The following is a 16,460-nucleotide window of genomic DNA, read 5'->3' as shown; positions in this document are numbered from 1 at the left end:
TAAATACTGTTTCAAATACTAAACTTATAGGAGATTTCTTAAAATTTAAATTAATAAATAATCAGTAATTGTGACTTTCTGTATGAAATAATAATACAGAAACTTGGAAACTCACATATTTAAGTGACATATTGTTAATTCCTTAAACTGTTTCAATTTACTTGAGTTTGAGTTACTCAACCACCAGCTTGTGCTGCTGTATCTGCAGATAATCCTGCATCAGTCCAACCTTTCATGGTCTTCAGACCATGAAACTTCATTATACTGTAAAAATAGTCTGTTTTTAGAATATAGGCTAATGAGTTGTTACATGTTTGCAGCACTCTTTCCAGATGATGGCAGATCAGGATTGAAGGCTTGTAGCAGACAGGCAGCCCATGCAGTCTTGAAATGCCTCCTGTGTTTCTTACATATTTTACCTCTCATGTCTTTTGTCTTCCTCATTCTTCTTTCAACAATTCTAGCTGCCTTTCTCTTCTCCTTTTCAACCTGGTCATTTCTATTGTCCAACTTGCATCAGTCTTCTTTCTGGTCTGTTCCTTCTCTCTAACCCAGCTCTGTACACCAGCATTTCTACTTTTGAGGATAGAGACAGGTATTCTTCTAAGGGTGTAACACCTACAAGTCTGACCTTTCAAAAGTCTACATTATGTTCAGATTCTTTCCTCTTCACACCTGTGCTGCAAAATTGAATAGTTGCTTGCTTTCTGTATGCTCTCTGTGGCAAGCACAACATGCAGAAAAGTAGAATGATAGCCAGGTAGAGGTCTGCAAGTGGTTTATTAGTTTATAAAACCCAAAGTGCAATATACATAGATATTTTGAGCAGTATGTTATTTACCTATGTGCAAACTTTTTTTACACTTGTATGTGCTGCAATTTCATCTGATAAATACACATTTCTATGGGATTTGCACTGGTAGAAGAGTTAAATTATGATATTTTATGAACTGTTTGCAGAGAAATATAGAACATTTGGCTGAAACTGCAGCAAAGATGACTAGAAAGAATAGAGGAGTTGTGTACACATGTTCACACAAAGATTTTGTTTTGGCTGATTTTTTTTTCTTTTTTTCACTCAGAAATGCTTTCTAAGTACTTGGTTCAGACATTTTTCTAGTGCAATATAATACCTCATTCAGTGGTTGTGCCTGCAAAAGCTTTTAGGGACTTGAAAATTTAGTAATATATCTCCATAGATAAACCTTCTATTGAGAGCATTTTTGTAAAGCTTTTCCTTAAAGACTACTTCATAGCACAAACTGGTTAAGTAGGATTTTTATCGTTCCATAGCTAGAAATAGATGCTAGTATATTTTAAGAAATACTTTTTTTTTTTTTTTTTTAAATATGAAACTGTCTATTTTTAAAGGTATGTGTATTTATGGTTCTCTATTTTCCTTCACAAATAGCTGTGGAAACTGCAGTGACAAAAATGGAGAAGTATCAAAATTTTCCTACTTTACTGAAGATAAATATCTCATTAGTGAAGAACAACACTTTGAGCTATCCTATTCTTGGCTGGTGTAATATGTGCACAGTTTCAGTCTTTAGTTTTCTCTATGGAGTTTATTAATTTCATTTTTAGTTGCTTATAATTTATTTTTTACATTATAGCCAGGAAAATTTGTATTTCAGTCCCATGCAACTTGGATCCTCTTCTATAGGGATTGAAATAGTTCCATACAATACGTTAATCAGGATGATGTTGGTTCTTGAAATCTAAGTTTTGCTGTCAGAACAGATATTTTTATAATATTTCAGTCTTTACTCAAAGTATACCTAATAGGTTAGTAGAAACTAAGCCTAGTAGGATAATTTTAAGCAAGAAGGCTTTTTTTACTTCCTAACTTGTCCTAGTTCAGAAAAATAATGCCCTTTTGTATATAAACTTCATTTATCATCTCCAGCCCAATATTCTCACAATATATGTCATTTTCTTAGATTTTTTTTTTTCTTAGCTTTTGCTCAGCATAGAGCTTTTCTTGTTTATTTTTCATTCCTGCTGGAAATTTGATCTTGCAGCTGACACAGTTTATAGTGAATCAAAATGCCATGAGCAAACTTGTAAATCCTGAATTCAGATTGCTATCACTATTTTTTAGTTTATATAATTGTAAATGCCCTAGCAGCTGAGGTATCCCACCAGGATTTAAATATCTTCTGACATCCCTGTGGTATGGTATAGCTGTTTAGATTTACAGGTATGAAGCTGGATTTATCTGCTTTTTAGTCTGAGGTAAAAATTAAAAAATATTTAAAAAACCACCATCAAACAGTTAAATATGAACACATGTATTTTGATTAAGAACTGGATGCACAGTTTTCCCCTAGTTCCTATCTCAGTAACAATTGATGAGTATAACAAACAGCTTTCACATTGCAAAATATTTACAAACAGAAAAGGAGTAAACTACTGTGTTTAAAAAAAAAAATTAAAGGCTGCCAAAAAACAAATAAACCCCCCACTTTAAATGAACTTTAAAATAAAATAAAGCTGTATGAAAATGGCCACTCTGTAATACTGCTTTTTTTGTGGTCACAAGTTTTAAAACTAATTTTCATTATCATTTGTGTTTGAAAAGCTCATAGTGGCTAAATTTGCCTCATGAGTTAAAAGGCAGATGTGAAGCAAGTGAACAGGTTCCAACTTAGACTGAAGATTATGAAAGTATTTCGTGGACTTTTTTAGTGACAAAATACTCAGTTCTTCTCTGACTTTTATTTTCCATTTCTCACAACTTACTGTGTCAAGAATTCATGGTGATATCAGGTAAGACACTATTAATTTAAATATAGGGAAAGTTAAGACCACAAACTTCAGAATTGTGTGTGCTCATTGGGTTAAACTGCCATGATAAAAGCTTATTCCATGGTTCTAGTTCCTGAGGAGGCTAACAAAAAGTGAGAGTAGGTTTATCTATTTTTTTTCTCTCTATGTAAGATGAAAGTATTACAATAACAAAACCATTGAGGAGCAATTTTTCAATGTAAAAATAGTTTGCTCTTTCATTTTATGCTGTGTTCTTAAAAAGGTTAGGAATGGAGTTTTGACTGCTTCTAAACATATTTCTATTAGTTAAAAGTAATTTTTACTCTTTCAATACAGAAAGATAGATTCTTGTCATAGTAGATTCTAACTCCATGTGCAGAATTTTTACCCATGAATTAGAAATATTATTTTTCTTTTCCCATTGCATTCAGTTGTTTGTTCACAATTTTCCTTTTTAATGTTATACTGACGCTTGGTTTCACCTTGCAGAGATTTCTGTAAAACAAAGAATTTGAAAAAAAACCACCTTAAATATCACTGAAGTACTTTCATTGCCATGTCTGTGGAAAATCTGCTGAATGATTTTCAGCAAGTATGAGTTTATTCCACAGCTAAACAATAAACAATAATATCTGAATAAGAAACAATAACATTTAAAAGAGTGATGTATTAAACTAATTTCACTTACTGCAGCTTCTACCCAACAAGATGACAGGACTAAAAAAAAAAATTAATTGAATTACCAAAAGAAAGAGCATGCTGACTCTAACTTTTTTATTTCTCCTGTCTCCCAGCATGGTCTTGGTTTCTGTTTGGAAAGATGCAGTCTGAAACTCCCTATGAAACAGAACTGTCTGCCTGAGATATCTTAAATCCATTAAAAATATTAAAGCAGAGAACTGTTTTTTGTTCAGCAGGATTTAAAGGGGCATTGACAAGAAAATAGAGAATTCTAAATTTATCTAATTTGCTGTTGAAGTGAAGCCTTATCTCATAAAGAGGAAAACACACCACACTCACCAGTGTCAGAGCTCTTCCTTTTTCCCTGATTAAGCTTATTATAGGGATATTTAATCAATGAATTTGCAGCCAATAATTCACTTGTTATCCTTTATTCGAATTTGGAGCTGGATGATTTCTGTAGGTACAACATATCCACTGATCCTAATAAAGTCAGCACAAGTTACAGGTGTTTCCTAGTGCTGATAATGGGGCCAGAACAGTTTAGGGAAAAATATATAGCAAACCAGTTTAAAAAAATGCAGCATAAGGCAGTGTAGTCAGATTCTGACAGAGACAGCTAGACAAAAGTCTTATGCAGACGAGGAGCACAATGGGTGAGTTATTTCCATCTATCATAATTCTGAGGTCCAGAAAAAATGTTACATAAATTACTTTGGTTTGCTTGCTTTGCATCTTTGCAAAAAGCATTTTAAAAATCCAGAAACAAGTATATTCCACAGCTAAGAATTTAGAAACAAATGGCTTAAGAAGTTCCTCTGGCTGCTTGCCAAAAAAAAATCTTTCCAGTTCTATGTTGCTTGCAGATGAGATTCAGCTCTTGTTTGAAGTGTGTTCTCTGCTCAGAAACTCTTGGCACCTCCAAAAATAGTACTTCCTAGTCTTTCCTGAGCTGTGAATCCTCTATTGCCTGCAATTCTGATGGTATGCTTCACTCCTAGATATTTCTGTGACTGTGGAAATCTGACAATCCCTTTTAAGGTGAGATCACCTCTTGTTACATACAACGTAAAGACCTTTACTAGGGATGGGCAAAACCAAAGTTAGATTACATTTATCTTCTATCGCTGTATTAAGTTGAATACAGTTATTCTATTTATTTTAAGATCTGTCAGAAAGAAGGAAACAGAGCTTCATATTGGGGCCTCTTCCAAAGAGATTAACACAATTTCATAGAGTTGCAAAATGCCATGTGTGTCCAGAGGAATAATTAATACCATTAAACAGTGACAAACAGCACTTTTTTTAGTTGGAATATTTAGTTGTAAAAATTTAATGAAGCACTACTAAGCTCTTGGTATGAGCTTGCTCTCTTACTGTTGCTATGTATTTCAAATATTCAGCATTGACAAAGTAACTGCATAGCAGATTTATAGACTAAAGTGAGCATTTGAAAATCAGACAAAGAAGTTTATAATATTTTATATTTGAACATGTGCCCAAATAAGGACCAGCTTTGTATTTTTCTGAGAAAATACCCTTTATTTAAGAAACAAAACACCAAAAAAAAAAAAAAAAACCCAAAGACAAACGCTGCAAAGATATTCTGCAATCCATCTGTGCAATCTATTCTCTTAGTTCTTTATCTCTTCTTTAAAAATATTTCCATAATGCTTAACCTAAGTTCAAATATGATCCCTTTCTTTAATGGTCTAATCAAACATTAACAAGATTTGGTTTCTCCTAGTAGGTTTATTTCTATTTGAAGACCCTTGTGTGATCCCATGTCAGATATCCCTTTGGTTCCAAGCTGTCCAGACAGGGACTCTTATCATGGTGCCTGTCCTCATAGCCCAGTCATTTCTTTTTTCCTGTGAGCTTTAACAAAGTGCAAAAGGAGCACTCAATATTCTATTGTTCCATCCTCATGGATTCCTAGTGCCCTACTAGGTAGCATCTGAGCTGAATATATAAGTTCTGCTGTTAGTTTTAAAGAGCAATGGAGTGAAAATTGAAGATGAGACTCTTGCTTTTTCTCATAAATATCAGCTACTTATATTCCATGTATTTATTGAACCAAAAGGTTTGCACAGAAGTTCTGAGTTAGTTACAAGCTGACAGCAAGCTGTTATGGTGCATTTCTTCTACAGCATTGATCTTCTCAGATTGTTACCTAGAGACATTTTGAAAATCCTCTGTGGTTGTGTCCTAAGAAGGAACAAAAATATCTTCAATTTCCTGGCATAAATCAATCTGATGGGACTGTTATTGCAAATAACCATATCATAGCAGAACATGTGCTGATGTTTCTGTGGAACTCATACCTTCCTATCAAGCACAACCTCCTTAGTTTTTTGCAAGATAAAAATTATATTAACAGACTTATGTATGCTGGTCAGAGTCTGGAAAAAATAATATTTGTGAATTTGCCTTAGGAGGGATTGTACCAATTTCATGGAAATATATTCTTATCATAGTGGAAAGAGTTGCTTTTAGTGGGAAGGGAGAAAGGAAAAAATACTATAGAATTTTTCTGTGATATTATACTAACAGGCTCTTCTCTGATTTCTGTTTGTCATTATAATTTTGCAATGCTTTAGTATAAATTTAAAGCTCCTTTTTCTTCCTATATGGGCAGAAACTTAATATTCCTGACACCTACCTGTAAATCTAATTCTGTAGGCATTTGTAATTTGGCTTAGTACTTGTTTGAAAAGGCCAGTACATCAGTTTGGTATCTGTGGGTGGTCACTAAAAAAGCCCACACCCAAACAAGTGAGAAAAATGAGCTTGTGTTTGACCAGGTTATTTTTCTCCTTGCTATCTATCTGTAAGTACACGGATAACTGCTGCACAACCATCCAGCAAATGCAGCAACCATTTGGTTAATCAGTTTAAAGTTAGCAAAGAAGGAAAGCTATCATTTGTCATTTTTCAGAATGGGCAACATACCTCCTTCTATATCTGTCTGACTTAACAGTAGTTCTCTAAACATATCTTTGTAGGAAAAAGAAGGTGTTTGCCTCAATACAATTTCCCTCGTGGCTTCTTCTCCTAAGTTTTCATTGTGCTCCTGGTTATCATTTTAGTCTTCAGGATTCGGCTGCTTCTATCTTCTTATTTACTTATTTTAAAATAAAAATTATGCTGCTACCTTAGCAATTGAAAGTAAAGTGACCCAATGAGTGTATGGTATGAAGAGGAAATGCTAGAAATATCCCTTGTTCTTTCTCATTTTCTGTTTCCTAAATAACATTTTCTATGTTGTATCCTCTCAGGTCCACCATCATAATTAGGGTGCTGAGAAAATCATATATTAGCAAAACAGTGATAATGAAAATAAGAAACTGCTTTGATGGAGTACTCTCTGAAAGTAGGCTGTGTTCTGCTATTTCACTCTGGTAGTCTGACCCTGGCTGGATGCCAGGTGCCCACCAAAGCCATTGTAACACTCCATTCCTTGGCTGGACAAGGAGAGAATATAGAATAAAAGAAAGATGGGAATGGATATTGCAGTCAGTTGTCTCTGTTTTTACTCCTCTGGGCAAGTCTTGCTCCTCTCTCCACTTTATGCTGCTGTGAAAGGTGTTTGGGTTTTTTTCCCTCCCTTATTAAGCATGTTATCCCAGAAGTGCTGCCACCATTGCTGATGGGCTTGGCCTTGTCCAGTGTCAGGTCCAACTTGAAGCTGGCTGGCACTGACTCATTTGGACATAGAGGAAATTTGTCACGAAAGACACCCCTGTAGTCTCTGTTCCACCCCAACCCCTCTAAATCCTTTCCACTTAAGCCAGTGCTATATACCTGTGCCTGAGCTCTTCATAGCCTTTGCAGCTGTGAGACTGGAGGAGATTTAACAGGTTGCCTAGGGTGGAAGAATCAAAACAGGATCAAATGCTGTTATCTTCTTCTCTGTTGTTACCAGGAGCATTGGTACAGCCCCAAAGCTCTTTCAAATGAAATTGAGCCAAAGCTTCTTGTTTAGGAGCAATGATATTTCTTCCACTTCCATGCAACAAATTTCCCTTTTGACTGGAAGAAATTATGTAGTTCTCACAGCAAAGAGAAATGAAAGAAATGTCAGGGCTATCATCCAAGGTGGAATTCAATTCTTACCTTTTCTATTACAGAAATTTGAATCAGAACTATTGTCTCTCCTATGGAGACTCTGCTTACTGAACATAAAGTAATACAGTTCAAGTGAAATTGCTAATGATTTTCTATGGAAAGGCTGGTTGGGAAAATATGACTTACTAAGAGATGACTCTTCTTTAGTCAGAAGTAGTTACAGTTATTCCATACTGAAATAAATATATTTTTATCCCTTTTTCCTTGGAGCATTCAGTGTTAAACTCAATTGTTCACGTTATATAGATCTGTATCCGTCCTGTAGACTTTTTCTTGAAAAGCTAAAGCTGCATGTATGTAGGAATGGTTCATTCCATCACATGGGCTTTCTAGAGGGAAGTCACAGGTAGTTAAAGGTATTTCTTATTGTTCTTATGATTTGGATTTACTGTGCTCCTAACTACAGCAAAGTAACTGTTATACACTAAAAAATTCACTGAGTGTGCTTAAATATTAACAAGCAGAAAAAAACCCCAGACTGTATCAAACCTACTCATTTGTATTTGTCAGGCATAATATGCAAATTTCAAAAATGTTTCAATAAATTTTGAATGTTCACACAATTTTTCTTCTTAGGGGAGTGAGTGTAGGATAGAGAGATATTTTCTAATAATAACCTCTTTTCCAATTTTTTCACTGTATTCTGACTGTATTTGCACTGAGCCAGCAGGGTGATTTTGTTCTGAACTTAACAGGCAGGTTATTCTATTTAATCAACTGTCAGAAGTTAGAGATTTCATTTTCTGAAAATCTGGGTTAGTTTTTTATATCTATCAATAAGCTCTTGACATCTATCTGTCAATAAGCTCTTGACATCTTTTTCATATCTATCTATCTATCTATCTATCTATCTATCTATCTATCTATCTATCTATCTATCTATCATCTACCTATCTATTGCTAGATATATATGTATAGAGGGAGAGAGAGTGAGAAAGAAAGATAGATTAGATAGATAGATAGATTGATCTTGCTCTGAGAAGGTTCAAAATACTAGTATACTAGTACAAACAGCAATCAATTAATCCTGGAAAGGGATGGAATTAGTTTATTTGGAACAGACCCTTGTGATGGAAGGCAATTAAAAAGGAATTTATATGCCCCTCCAACACTACCTCTCCTGTTGACTACATTAATTTTTAAATGCTGGTGTATCACTGGTCTTCCTGTACACATGAATAATTAAGAAACTATGCATCTTGTACACAGCCTGAACCACATTAACAGTAAATATATCAGTGCACAAATAGCATGGAAGTTTGTATAACACTGGTGTACCTCAGACTTCTGCTTTATCCTTCTCCAAATTTACTCATTGATTCATTCACATGCACATGTGGTCCTTCAGCCTGACCAAGTCAAGGTTCTGGGTGAGTACACCTTCACAAATCACTACCTATTTCTTTCTAAAGCTGACTAGAAGGACAAAATCTGTTTTGTTTTGTTTTGTTTTTGTTTTTGTTTTTGGTTTTTTGGGTTTTTTGTTTTTGTTTTTGTTTTTGTTTTTTGTTTGGTTTGGTTTGGTTTTTTTGTGAGGTTTTCTTCTTTATTTTCAGTGTACAGAAAAATGAGAATCTGATTCTTCCTTTGAGGCGAAAGCATTGACAGTCAATATTTTGTTTTCAGAATAGGAATTATTTTTAAGAAAATGAAAGCATATACTTAAATGTGTGCTTCAAAAGATGTCTAATAAAAGTGATGAGAGGAATTAACTTCATTTTAGTGGTCAATACTTTTTTAATGAATAAACTCCTGCAGTTATTTCTCTTTGAAACTGAAGTATATCTGAGCTTTATGAGAAGTGGAGGAATAAGGTTGAAACAAAATAATGGTTATGTGATGAACAGTGTGAATTTCTCACATCTCCTTTTTATGAGTGTGAATAGCTCCTTTCTTCTAATAACTTTGATTCTGTTCATTTAGGAAAATTTCACTACCTCAAAGCAAACTTCATTCCTTTTCAAATTACTTCTCTTAAAAAAAACCCAAAAATCTCAACAAACTGGTATATCCCTAATTTTGCTAGTTTCACTTTGCAAATATTCATTTTTCTAAAATGTTATATACATAATAGCCCCCCAATTTATTTCATATTTACCTCATGCACAGAGGTAAATATGCACTTATCCAAAGTTTGCTGTTGCACCCTGGTTTATATAAAGCAATGCTTGTTGTTACAGTCTTGACAAGTACAGCACCTTAGAGATATAGAACCAGAATAAAAAACATAGACTGGAGTCACAGACAGATAAGCCCACAATGGGTGCCAAAAAGCACCCTTTACCTTAGCTGAGTGCCTGTGCCCACCAAACTGGCTCAATTGCTCCCCTTCCCAGCTAGATAAGAGAAAATAATATGGAAAATGTCAGTTTACTACATGCAAAAACTTGCATTTGAACAGGGAAAATGAAAAAAGTAGGTTTATTCTCACTGCTCATCAGTTAGTGACATTCAGCCACTTTCCAGGAAGCTGGGCCTCAGCATGCATGGTGTTTGCTCCAGAAGGAATAAAAATGCTCATGTTCTGCCACAATTCAGTAGCCCAGATGAGTGTATGCCTGTGTTGCCAACTGCTGTGCTTCCACTGCTGCAGCCACCCCCATAGGGCATTAGCCACTACACAGGAGTGACTGTAAAGTGCAGGACACTTTCTCCTGCAACAATCTCCAGGGCAAGAAAATTGTGATGAGTTAAAGTTTTGAAAATTGCTGCTGATGGTAAGTGACTGTAAAAGCAAATTTGGAGCGATATAAGGCAGGTTTCACCAGTGAAAGCCAGCTTGAGTTAATCATTGAGTGCTCATGGGGGAAGGTTCTTACCCAGTGATGTCCCTATGGAAGAGAAGACAGCTTCAACCAGTCAAGTGTTCCTAAGGTACTATAGAGTCTTTCCTAACTTCTCCCCATTTTTAACTCACCTTTGTACACTTTCATAGGGCTTGAGTGACATACACTCTTGCAGATGATTGCTATAAAATTCTCTAACTTTAAATTGCTATTAAATTCTCTAACTTTATCTCTGAAAAGATACAGTCAATAATATGTAGAGTGCATACTTGGTGAGAGGTGGTGATACTGAGGGGGCAGGTAATTTTGGGGTGGAGGTGTGAGTTGGTATTTCAATGAGATACTAATGAACTGAGTTCATCTGAAGAGGATGATATCCCCACAGTTGCTGGTTCAGCAGCCAGATGTCCCCTGGGCTGACAGCTGCTCTGTGCTGTATCAGACACAGGGAACCATCACTGTCCCAGCCCTACAAGGGTTACAGCAGAGCCTGGCTGTGGTGTTCTGCTGTGCTCCATCCTTCCTTTCATCCCTCAGCATGTGCTTAAGGTTGCAGGCTGTGGGGAATGTATGTGGGGAGTCATCACAGAATAGATTTTGTGCATGGCAACTGCATTCCATGCAGGAAGTAGCAGCTGTACTTCAACCTATCAATTTCATAGCCATATTAGATATTAGAATGTGAACATAATTTCCCAATTTTCTAGTTTTACCTGCAGTCATCTTCCCACAGACACACTGTATGCACACAAGAAAGGCCCTATAACAATACTTATATTGTATATTGCACAGAACCATTTTAAGTCTCTATGCACTAAAGTATGTGATTGCTTATTTGGCAATGTTGAAAAGAGTATGAAAAATACCTGACCTGGAAGAAAAAACATGAAAGAGATTAAGGCAATTTATTTAAATGAAAATGAAATATATTCAAATGGTTTTACTCTTGTTCTGAGAATGTAATGACTGGTTTATCTAACCTGCTTTTAATGCATATGATATATTGAAAAATTTAGTGATGGAAAGAATGTATGAGCACCAGATGGCCAGTTCACCTGTGCATACCATCTTAACAATGATTTTGGGGACTGTTAGCAGAGGGAAAAAGATTACAGAAACACAAAAATAAATATAGACAGAATCACTATAAAACTCCTGATCAGTGTTTCTGCTTAAACTTATTCTTCTTTAATTCAGTAATCAGTTATGCACGGTAGACCCATGATGTTTGGAATAAAATATATGAAGATGAATTGTTACCATCCTAACTTATCTTTTGCTTTCATCTTGAGTGGTAAAGCCATGTGTTTCCCTTTGCCTGCAGCATGGTAACATTTTAGTATTGTTCCATATCTCTTTGGTGCATGTAATAGAAAAAATTAAACTGCATCTGGCTTCAGGTGGTCACACAGACTGCAGCTAAGAGGCTTGGCATTTCAGCTTAGTTAAATGTCTCCAAGTACGGATTTCTTCTTTATATGGATAGATACAAGGTAGCATGGCCTTTGAGAGCCATCTAGCATGACTGAAAAATGCTGATTATCATGATGATGATTATTATGAAATGATGATTAGTGTCCGTATGTTAAATAGATAGGGCAGTTCATGAGGGGTGTGCAACAAATAACTTTGGCTTGGTTTAAGTAATTAAATCAGGCTTGGAATTTCTCATTCAAGTACATGACTTCTCTCCTGTCAAGTATTGTAGGAACTAACACCTTATGTGTTTCTGGAGAAACAGTTGAGGGAGTTGTAAATCTAACCAGCATGCCTGCTGAATGTTATCTTAATTCTCTATAACATCCTTCTGGCTGTGTGTTCATACAGGAGACTGGACATGTAAAGAAATTTCCATGTATGTTTAGAAAATTTAGAAAATGTGGTAGTATTGTTATAATGGCAAAACTCTGAAATTGTTCTGTATTTATTGAAATATAATATTTGAACTAGAAATGAAAGTCAATTATTGCATTATTCATTGTTTTCTACATAAGAAACATTATCTGCAAAGAAATCACAGAATATTTTGATTTTCATTTAGTGTCCATCTTATGTACTGATTTCTTATGCAGGATTCTGCTTTGGCAAAAGTATTTTAGGGAAAATAAGTATATTTTGACCAGCTTGTTTGATTTTCCTTTGCTAAAGAGCTAATTTCCATAAGTGAAATCTTGCTGAGTCTGTGAAAGCCACACAGACTCTTTTAGTTGGGTAGAATGGGGACTACAGAGTAGACAGCCACATGCTAGAGGAACTTCTTATCTTTTGATTCTCCTCTTTTCCTTTTCTGTTTACTTTTGGTTTTAATTTCTTCTAAGTAAACCTAGACAGATATGATATCTTGATTCCTTTGTACTCTTCACCTGCATGTTTTCATTTGTCTAGGTTGTTCATACCAATTCTTTTAGAAAATGAAATTTCCTGTGCTTTTGGTCACCACTTAATTTCAAGTGGAGTTATATTTAATTCTGCCTCTGAAATAAGAGAAAATATTTGCCTCTATATTGCATGTAGAGGAAGTAAAAAGAAATTTTCTTTTCATCCAAACTCACAGAAAGACTTGAGAAACATGAATCATAAAATGAACAGTGTATTTTCTTACCAGAGATCCCTTTTGGTTTAAAGCATCTGTGTTTGGCAGTATTTATAAATAGGAACTCTCATCTGTCATGAGATCCACAGAAATTATTTCATTTCAAAATCTTAGTAAATCTCAGTGATTTGGTTTGTTTTTCAAGCAAAGTTTTTCAAAATGTGACCTTGGTAGCTGAGGTAACCAGGACTCCTATTTGACAGACTCTATTCCCTTAGAGCCTACTGGGCCAGCCAGAAAAGACAGCCCAGAGGCCTTCCACATAAATGTTTTAAGAATTGAGGAAACCAATTAATCCTGACTATGTGATGCAGAACATAATATTTTTCCTGCTTGTGCAGTACACAGACATTGTGCTTATGTACATTTGCAGCTCCCCAAGGGGACTGTGGTGAAATAGCAAAGATCTGCACTGATTAATTGACAAATTTCAATAAAATATTTAATTTCAAATTTGTGCATCTCTAACCAAATCAGTAAAAGGAAATGAGGATTTTAGATGCTGCTGCAAAAATATTTTACAATGAACTTCCTAGTAGATATTCTACTGATCACAGAAGTCTAGTAAGAATTAGTCTTTTCTGGAGCACAAAAAGTATGTTTTAAGATTTAGGAGCCAAAAAATATGATCATGTGAAAAAAATATCTCTATCTTTCTTGTCATAGGTATAAAAAGATGAAGTAAGAAAATGCAGGAAAAACCCCAAACAATGTGGAGCCAAAGATATTGTCAGAATTGGGTAAAAAATAAATGACCAGCAGTAACAGGGAAAAGAAGTAAATGCTAAGGGAGGATATGATGCATTTACATGCACATTTTTTCAGTCTAATAACAAAAATACTGGATTGTAAAGTAAAAGTTGTCAGATTCTGTCTTAAAAATTGCCATGGCTTTTCAAGAACTTTTGAATTCAAACTCTTCAGTTTTCCTCAATACCTTTTGCTCAAGAGAGTCAATCCTCAATATATGCTGCAGAAGAATATGAAATAATAAATTGTTCATGCCTTGAAAATGATAATGTCTTGTCATAAAAGTCATGTGACATCGTTCCATACCCTTCTGCAACAAGGAATGAGAAAATCCAAATAAAATGCCATCTAGAGAGCTAGAATAATCTCAATATCCAAACTGAAAAGAATTTAGGTTTGTTTTTTGAGTCTTTTGTATATAATATTTATTAATTTTAATACATCTGACAATTATCATTAAAGGATATTCTATCTTTTCACCTATAAAATTACTGTGATTTTTTAGTCAAATTTTCTTTTCAAAATCATAATCTATCATATATCAAAAGCACTATAAATATACACACACGTTCAAATAGATAATAGAGAGATACCAGTTGTATGAAATTATTTATCCTCAGTAGGCAAATTTGCTGATGTTTTCATAATTTACTTCTCAAATTCTCAACTTCTGTTATGCCTGTTGATTGACTCTAGTAAATTAAGGAGATTTTTTGTTACTTTAAAAAATATTAATATTGTGTGATATTGTTCTGGATAAGGTGAAATACGACATTTACTTTGTGTTTGTCTACTTTTTGTTTTTATTCTACTTAATTGTGGGAATTTGAATTTTACAATGTAAAAGCAGCTTAGTCTAGAAAACCCTTGCTAATGAAATTTTCAAGTGCTTTTATCATCTGCTATTTTGTTTTGCTTGGGTCAAAGCAACATTTTCATCAAGGAATTACTTAAAAATAATTCTATATTAGTAAAAATTAAAGCTGAAACTTTGGTAACTTTTAGCTCAATAATAAAATGCTCTGCAGCACTGACCTTGTTAAGTAGCTTAAATGCCTAAATATTAGCTTGGATGTTCACTCTATCAGAACTGATGTGGGCATAGCTTGTGCTTTCTTTGTGATCTTCAACTTTCTCTTGAAAATTGGTGCTTTTAATGGTGGGGGTTTGTATTTGGTTTGGTTTTCAGAGAGATTATAGCAGTTCTGATGTATGTGTTTGTTCTAAAGCTACTTCTATATATCAATATTAATATTTTTTCTCATACCATGCTCAGTATGCAGTTGTGCTCCAAATCTAATTCCATCAGAATGTATTTTATCTCATTCCTTGAATTACACTCAGAGTATTTCCTTTCTTGTTCAAAACATACAACCATAATTTCATTATTGATCTGTTCTTTGGAGAAATAAATTCCAATCAATGAAAGATACTGGGGACAAAAGATTAAGAATATGAACATGCACACTTGTTTTTCCAAGTATTTAATGCAATTTTTCTCTATAAATTAAATGAGTTTACTCATACTAGAGTGTGGAAAAATCCACAGGCACTGCTATGAAACATTTCTGTTATAAGGCAAAATATATTTGGTGAGGTAGCTTCTGAACTTACAGGAACAAGTAAATCTTGGCATTCAGCTAAACAATAACAGAAGGCAACAGGGATACTGCTTTGAGATTGTCTTCACAGCTGGGGTGCAGAGCTATGCATGTAAGCATTTCTATAGCAACTGCTTAAAATTCCACAGACAACTCTGGTGCCAGTAACTAAAGAAAAGTGCCTTGAAACTTTGAATGGCCAGACTGCATACTTCAACTGAAGCTTAGAGCTTTCATACTAAGCCTATAAATTACCTTTCAGAAAGCTTAATCAGATTGCTCTCATTTTTACCAAGTTGTTCTCCACAACAATTTTGTTAAATACATCAGACAGTGACATGACTATGTTCTACAACCAGGAACAGAAATTTGAAGGTCTCTCATCTCTCTAATAAAGTCCTTTTCCATACCATGGATTTATAGATAATGAAACAATTACTGTTTATTACCTTTTCATGACCTGCATTTCATGATCTTTCAAAGAGTCAGAGGGGTTAGGGAGAGGAGCTATTCCTGAGAGCAGGGAGAAGACCCAGAGCCTGGTTCCCCTGTTCCCTAAAACAATGCTCTAATGGGTAGATTGCAATCACATTTCTCTCTTGTTTAGTGACAGGATAGCTTTTCTTTTTCCTCATAGTAGCCTGTAGGCATATTGTACCAAAAATGTGTTCTTTCTCTTGGTGTCCAAGAAGCTGAGCCACAGAATGAGGTGAGGTATTTGTTTATTTTTTTCATGTTTGTTCAGTGATGAGTGCTAGAAGGTAAATGAACAAAGTTAACATACCCAGTAACAACCAAGCAGTATATTTATAGTTTCAAGATACATTAGTACAGGCTTACCTAACTTCTAAATATATGCCTACTTAATAACTGTTGGACAATCTTTTGCTCACTTTGATTTAAAGTTAGAATCTTAAATTTAGTCTGCATGTTCAGTGGGTAGAGACCATTATTTGGAGGTAGGTATCCTAAGATTAAGAGGTGTGTTTTTCACATCTTGATGAACAAAGTTCATCTAAAAGAGAAGTTTTTAGCTGATTTAGCCAACTTGAATAAAACTTAGGGTGCATTTCCAAATGCAGCGTCTAGTACCTAATACAAGGTCCCTCTGTTCATGGCATATCTTTATTTGTTTCAAAACTATTCTTC

General features: G+C 34.7%; 1 protein-coding gene across 1 annotated transcript in view; it reads left to right on the top strand.

Annotated features, from left to right (window-relative positions):
* The window catches only part of SGCZ (sarcoglycan zeta), a 397,649-nt gene that overhangs the window by 113,422 nt on the left and 267,767 nt on the right, over positions 1–16,460 (top strand). The window lies entirely within an intron of this gene.

This window comes from Erithacus rubecula (genome assembly GCF_903797595.1).
Source record: "Erithacus rubecula genome assembly, chromosome: 5".
Lineage (NCBI taxonomy): Eukaryota > Metazoa > Chordata > Aves > Passeriformes > Muscicapidae > Erithacus > Erithacus rubecula.
The sequence above is the reverse complement of the archived record's forward strand: the minus strand, read 5'-3'. Positions and strand labels throughout refer to the sequence as shown.